At 39.2% G+C, this 7,500-nt stretch overlaps 1 protein-coding gene and 1 non-coding gene across 3 annotated transcripts in view; both read left to right on the top strand.

The window, feature by feature from the left end:
• Positions 1-7,500, top strand: part of LOC122813194 (fizzy-related protein homolog) — an 806,647-nt gene that overhangs the window by 27,352 nt on the left and 771,795 nt on the right. The gene's annotated exons all lie outside the window — the stretch shown is intronic.
• Positions 6,120-6,276, top strand: LOC122814560. Its single transcript, XR_006366811.1, has one exon. It is a non-coding gene; the product is annotated as a U1 spliceosomal RNA (small nuclear RNA).

Genomic DNA, 7,500 nt, shown 5'->3' with positions numbered 1-7,500 from the left:
GTTTAGTGAGTCTCCATATCTTCAATACTTTATATTCTGACACACAACCATTTCTTATATTCATTCCCTTTATTTCCTCTTCCTTATGTGTTCCACAAAAAGGAATTTTTGAGATATTTGATATCTGCTTTTTTTTTGTTCAAAGCCAGTTCACATTAAAAGTGCACATTTAGTGAAATACATTGTCACAATTAAAATATTTCTGTAGCTGTCATGCTTCTTGGCATTTGATACTAAATGAATTTAGCACACAAGGTATACTTGATTTTATACAGTTGTAGATAGCAGCCGCTACTCAAATAGTGTATGTCTGAAGGAGAAAATTTACATTATTCAACGAATACAATGAGACTGGTGTGCAGTGCGGGTTATATTGTGAACAAAGATTGTCTTCGACTCTACAAGTGTAGTAAGTAGTGAGTTAGATACAAGAGAAGAAAGGAAACCACCTAGTAATATGTGTAAGATAAAGACATCTTAACCGACTAAATATATATTTTTTTTTACACAGGAAATTATTTGGCTTTATTACTTTTTGTGCCAGGTTAATCGGCATTGTTTAATTTAGTCTTGTAGCATATTTTGATCAGTAGTAACCTTACAGGATTTCGAAATGTTGTATAAAATTCAGTAATTGCTTTAGGAAAGAAAAACACACATTTGTTTTATTTGTTAAACAGGCCAGTCCAGGAGCTTCTCTTCAACCATGACCCAGGCCAGATTCAATAACAGGTGAAAGGCAAATCACTGCAACATATACGCATGCATATATACATATATATATATATGTGTGTGTGTGTGTGTGTGTGTGTGTGTGTGTGTGTGTATGTATTTGTGTGTGTGTATATGAGTGCATGCAGATGTTACCTCCTACTCCACCCAAACCCACATCGCACATACCTACATATGCGGAGGTCCTGACAAGAAACCTACCTAAACACCAGAGACCTCCCAAACACAAACAGATGCACAGTACACATAATACTTCCTCTGCAGAACACAGTACACATAATAGTTCACGCACCATTGTATCACCTATCAAGCCCTTAAGGCAAAACACAAAACCAATTAGTTTTAGGTCATTCCATCATGAGACACACAGATGTCCCTTTCAGCAGGCTGGATAGGGAAAAGGTCACAGTCAGCTATCAGTCAGGTGCCGGGTTCCGCCATATCCCACATGCACTCAAGTCTCTCAACAACAGGTACTGTTATGACTGTGTCATAGTCCAAGTTGGTGTGAATGACTTGAAACATTCCTCTCTGGACTGTATGAAGAGAGACATGACTGAGCTCTCAGACTATGTGTCTCAGGCAGGTATGTCCCTAGCCTTAAGCAGCATTTTACCTTCATGTAGGATGATGCCTCAATACAAACAGAAAATGATTGATTTCATTAATCGGATTAGTTTCTGGTGTCATTGTAAGGGGATCCAGTATCTGTTAGCCTGGGATGACATGATCGACAGAACTCAATGCTTTGCCAGAGATTGTCTTCATCTGTTATCCCAGGGATTTTGGCTACTGGCTAAGGCTCTTGCCACCTCCATAGTACCTTTTTTAGGCAGTATCTCAAGGACAAAATTCCCATCATAAAAACTCCATCTAAAAACTACCTCAATGTTATGCTGCCAAATGCTAGGAGTCTTAACACAAAACTGCACTCACTGGAAGCAGTCCTCACCTTGGAAGATGTAGACATTTGTGCAGTCATGGAGACCTGGTTCAAGGCTGTGGAGAGCACTCCAGCCATATTGGGTTACACCTCCCCCCACACGTTCAGACCACAAGCTGAAGGTGTGAAAACTAAAGGAGATGGTGTATCAGTATTCATTAAAGATAAATACACCTCTAGATTGGTTAAACAGTATGATTCCCTGGAGATAACTTACATGCAGTTAACTGTTGGTAGGACACCTGTTCAAGTCATTGCCAGCTACAGGACCACCTCCATAAATCAGGACACCCACTCTGCCTGTTTGGATTTACTTGAGTCTGTCAAGGTACATCTGAACACCATTGTATTGGTTAACTTTAACTACCCATCCACTGACTTGGTAAGTTACATGTGCTCAAACTCACTTGCCCAAAGGTTCCTCGATTTCATTAAGTCCAGTGCACTGGACCAGCTGGTTGACACCCCCACAAGGAGTGCTAACATCCTGGATCTGGTGCTTACCAGTATGTGAGACCACTGTAGCACCCCCACTGTGAGGTCTTCCCTGGTGAGATCTGACCACAGATTAGTCTCATTTGAAGTAACTATCACACCTGACCCCCCCCCCCCCCCCAACAGCAACTAAACTAAAAACTTCTCCAAAGCGGATTATAACCTCCTACAGGATGGCATGAATAGCTTTACTGCATGTCCCCCTTAGATGGAACTGGAAACTATGCTAAGTTCTACACCAATGCTTTATACAAACACCTGTAAAACTGCATTGACTCTGCCGTACCTGATAGGACCAAAACAAGCTCCTCAAGGAAGAGCAAACCTGCCGGGTGGACAAGTGCCATTAGGAAGAGCAAACGTGCCTGGTGGACAAGTGCCATTAACAGACTTTACAATAATAAGAAGAAATTGTTGTCAAAGAGTAAGAGGGAGCGAGCCGTAAACCGGAAACACTCCCTCCTCAGCTTAAACAAGCAAATAAGACTTCTTGTGAAGTCCTCCAAAGCAAACTACAAATCCAAATTAGGTACATTTGTAACTTAAAAGGAAAGAGACAGATTTGTGCTGAACTGGTAGTTAATGATACCACATATACTGAGCCTGTGGATATAGCTAACCTGTTGGCCAACATGTTCTGTGAAAACTTCACTCCCCTGTCCCCACCATACATACCCCATGACTTCCCTACCACCTGTCCCCCTACCTTGTATCTCTAAAGAGAAGGTCGTACATGCCCTCTCTAAGGCCAAAAACATAGCATGTATGTGACCTGATAACATCCTAGGCTACGTCCTACATGGGCTCCAACAAGAATTAGCAACACCACTGGGTACTCTTTTCAGTCACTGTCTAAGCATTAGCTTCTGCTGAATGGAAAATGGCCACCACTATTCTTTTGCACAAAGGTGGTGCTTCCACTGACCCTGGGAAATATAGACGTATTAGCCTAATTATCTTTATCTCCAAGGCCAAGGATGAATCATCATGGACCTTATCAGCAAAGATATAAGTAATCTCCAAACATTTGACCCTATTCAGTTTGGATTTGGCAAAGGGTGATCATGCCTGTTAAACCTGGTGGACTTCTTTGAGGTAGTCACCAAGGCCCTGGATGAGTGGAAATCTCTGCATACAGCCTATCTAGATTTAGCTAAGGCTTTTGATACTATCCCCCACTCAAGCATCATTGACAAAATCACCCAGCTCAGTATCAACCCCTATATCGTTAGATGGGTTGCTAACTGGCTCACGGGTTCCGCTATTTTGACTATATGGGTTCTATCAGTCTCCAACAGCAGACCTGTAATCAGTGATGTTCCACAGGGATCAGTGCTGGGACCTCTACTATTTGGAATCTATATTTCTCCAAAGTGCAAGCAAAAAGTAAAGATCTATGGCTGACAAAGTTTGCTTATGACTGCAAACTGGAAGCGATCATAAAATCTCCAAATGTTGTCAGTGTTTTACAAGAGGGTCTTCCACAAACAAATTATTGGTGTCAAAGTCATGGCCTTAAAAAAAATGTATTATTCCTTTTGGTAAGAGCAATGTCCCTGATAACTACCACATCAATAGCAATACACTAAGTGGTGAGAGTCCTGAGCACACATGTTGACATCAACCTTAGCTTTGATCGCCATGTGTCCACAGTGGTAAGAAGGGCATTCTATGGTGCTAATTTCATAAGTAAGGGCATTGCCTCCAGAAAAAAAAAGTTATAACCTCTCTGTACTCTTCCCTCATCAAGCCAATAATTGAGTACAACTGCCCTTTTGGTATGTACCTTTCCAAGCATCTGCAGCAATTGGAGAGACCACAAAGGTTCCTCACTAGAAAATTCAAGGTCTTCAACTTCTGTCCTATGTGGATTGTATGAAATCACTGTCACTTTGTTCTGTTTAATACAGACTACTTAGTGGCGATCGCTGCCTTGCATATAAGGCAATCTCTGACCCTGCTTTATTGGAAATGCTGCATATCTGCAAGTCAAATGGTACACAGGTTACTCGCTCTAAAAACCTTAACCTGGTATGTGACATTGATAGAACCTGCTGGAGGGACAGATTTGTCTTCCAGAGGTTACCACACCTTTGGAACAGACTTCCACTTTGTGTCAAACAGAGCACCTCATTGGCCCTCTTCAAACACAATCTGGATGATTGGATGGGTAACTATAAATTCACCCCATAGGTTCCACCTGTGTCCCTCTTGGGACAGGGACAATAGGTGCTGATTATGGGAATAAGGGTAGAACTTGGCTATGTTTGTAAAGGCTCTATGGCCATTAGCCTAGCAACTTCTGATGATCCTAGAGCTATATATATATATATATATATATATATATATATATATATATATATATATATATATATATGTGTGTGTGTGTGTGTGTGTGTGTGTGTGTGTGTATGTATATGTGTATATATATATATATATATATATATATATATATATATATATATATATTTATTAAATGTGTGTGTATATTTGTGTATGTATAAATTCACACATACACCAGCTTAAGTATGCACACACCTCCCTTGAGTATACAATGATATACGTAGTAAAATGAGTATAATAACATTGATTAAAATATTCATAAACAGGTAGTGTGCCAACACAGTACTAGTGTCATTTAATCTAGTAAATTAATCAATCCTTCTTAGACCCCTTTCAGACAGGACATGTACCACAGTAACCAGGGTAATCACAGCATGTGTGGACAATTTAGAATAGGCAATTCACCAGGTAGGTTTTTGGAAGGGACCAGAGTACTCATAAAAACTCACAAACACATAACGTATAGACTACATACAGAGATGACCTTGGTGAGGACTGAACAGAAAACCCTGGGAGCTGTGAGTCAAAAGCATTAACCACTGTGATACTGAACCACCATTACAGAACAGGATTATTATCTTCCTGGAGGAAATGGAGTATCTTTCATATACACTGTTGTACATTTTTAAAATCTCAGATCAAAAATTCAGGAAGGCATTTCAGGTTTATATAATTGTTAGGCAGTAAATATATGCTTGAAGTGTGTCATGCAAGCCTAAAATGATGTTAAAAAGATACATTTTATTACAGCTAGCTATTTATTTATTTATTACATTTGTTAACTGGGTAGTGTCTGACTGGACCAGCGGCCCGTTTTCAGTGGAGACCTGCGGAGAAAAGCTCCACAATAGAACAGTACAACAATATGAGCAATAGTACAATACAAGCAATGGAGGTTTATACGCTAAAATAAATTAAGGTAACAGAGGATACAAATTATGCACAGAAAAAGTAATAGTTGTGGGTAAATAATCCTATATTTAGTTTTTGATATTGTATATAATTTATTTGGGTAGCCAAATTGCTGCAGCCCCAAAATGCATTTGCCTTTCACTCTAGCTTCCTGCTTCCTGAAATTGGTTGTCCCTGTATGTTAGCCTCTGTCATTTTTTTCAACATTTCCTCTTCTTTGTTTGGAATAATACCTCTTTCCTTAAAGCATTTTATTCTCCGCTTTCTTCTCTTGATCCTGTCTCCTGTTAACCTATGGCCTTTATCCTATAGCTGTTTTTGTGCCATGGCTAAGCTGTTTGAAAAATTATTATATTCTTATATGTTTCTGAAAAGGTTTTAGTATAACAGCTGTTGTTTGTACTTCTGCTGACCTTATCTGCAGCAGTATGAAAAAAAGATTGCTTACTAGTATTGTTTTGGTAGGTATAAGGGAGTATTTCAGTTTGTTGATCATTTTGTTTTGGAAGGTGTGCCCAGCTGTGTAAGGTTTATGAAGGAGACCTCTGATGTTTTATTAATAATCTGTTCGACTACAAGTTTAAAGGCATCTCTCATCCTGCAACTTTTGATAAAAGTGTATTCAGTGCTGATGTCCTTCATGTATGAGTCCTTGGACTAGTTCTTTATTCCCTGTTAATTTATTATCTTACTGGTATTACCTGGCAGGTGAGAGACCACGATCAAGAAGTTGGTTCTCCCAGGACGAGGTTCCTCCATTGCACTTTGGAGGGGTTGACCCCTGTGATTTCCTCAAATGCAGGAAACTCAACTGCATAATTTTTATGGTAGATGAAGGTAAACGTGCTGAGCAGGAGCCCAGATGACTATGTGAGAGAAACCAACAAGGATTTGCAGAGAGTACCCAGGAATTATGATCCAGTACTGCACCCTTTTGAAATCCCAAGAGAATACACTAGAGCACTGAATGCAACAAAACTGGAATGAGTGTTTGCCAAACTCTTTTTGGCCTCTCTAGTTGGACACAGAGATTGAGTAAACTGCATGGCTAAGCATCCTAAGAGCCTCTGTACATTGCTTTCTGGAGCGTGTGATGGAGAGTTAAAAGTATGGAACCTGATTAAGTGTTACTGCATTCGCACTTTGCAAGCACATGAGGGCTTTGTATGGACATCCGCTGAAAAAGGACTTGCGTCTAGTCAGAATTTCCCAGTAAATAAAATAAATAAATGAATGTCACTGCACATGCTAATGATTTACTTGTCCTAAAGTCATACAGCAAAACTCCTGTTTTACAAAAAGATTTTCAGAAGTATTTTGACGGCCTTTGGGAATGGTTGAAATAAAGTAAGTTGGAAGTCATCACTAGTAAATAATCTGTTATGACCTTTTGAATCCTACAGTGAGCCAGGTGTGTTCTTTTGATTCTGGTAAATGATCCCTTCAACAATCAAGTTAGCCAGTACCTTATACAGTTATCTAGGAGCTTCTTTAGATTCTGCTGTCTCAAAGCATTATTTTGAAAGCTGAATGTGCCTTAGCAGTGATTGTACTCTACTCTTTCTGGTGTACCTTGCTACCTTAAACCACTCAAAATAAAATTTAACATTTCATTGTGTTGGTGTAAAATCAGAACACCATTATCTTCTGTTTCACAGGACTGGATAATTGCTAATCACAAGAGAGACTCTCTTTCTCTCCATTTTTTTTTTTCTTCATATAAGCGATAACCGTCAAACTACTGCATATGAAATATCCATCCTTTGACCACAAGTTAACAGTCAGATCTAGAAATTACTTGTCCAGCTATCCGGATTATGAAGCTCTGTAACTTTTCAAGCCTTTTTATTGACCTTTCATTAGGTGAGGAAAACTAAGATTTTCACAAGTTTGCTTTAATCATTTTTCATGATTAAATCAGAAAGATGCAGAATTACTCTTGTTTAAAGCCAATCTGGTGAAATACTCGCCTATAACATCTCTGAGTTCAGGGCCGCATTACGGTTAACTTACTTTGTAGTTGCAAAGTTTAATTTAGTATGTAGTTTGTCTACATATATTTAGTACAGTAAAGG

The sequence above is a fragment of the Protopterus annectens genome, chromosome 10.part0 (assembly GCF_019279795.1).
Source record: "Protopterus annectens isolate FY-2018-M chromosome 10.part0, PAN1.0, whole genome shotgun sequence".
Taxonomy (NCBI): Eukaryota; Metazoa; Chordata; order Ceratodontiformes; family Protopteridae; genus Protopterus; species Protopterus annectens.
The sequence above is the reverse complement of the archived record's forward strand: the minus strand, read 5'-3'. Positions and strand labels throughout refer to the sequence as shown.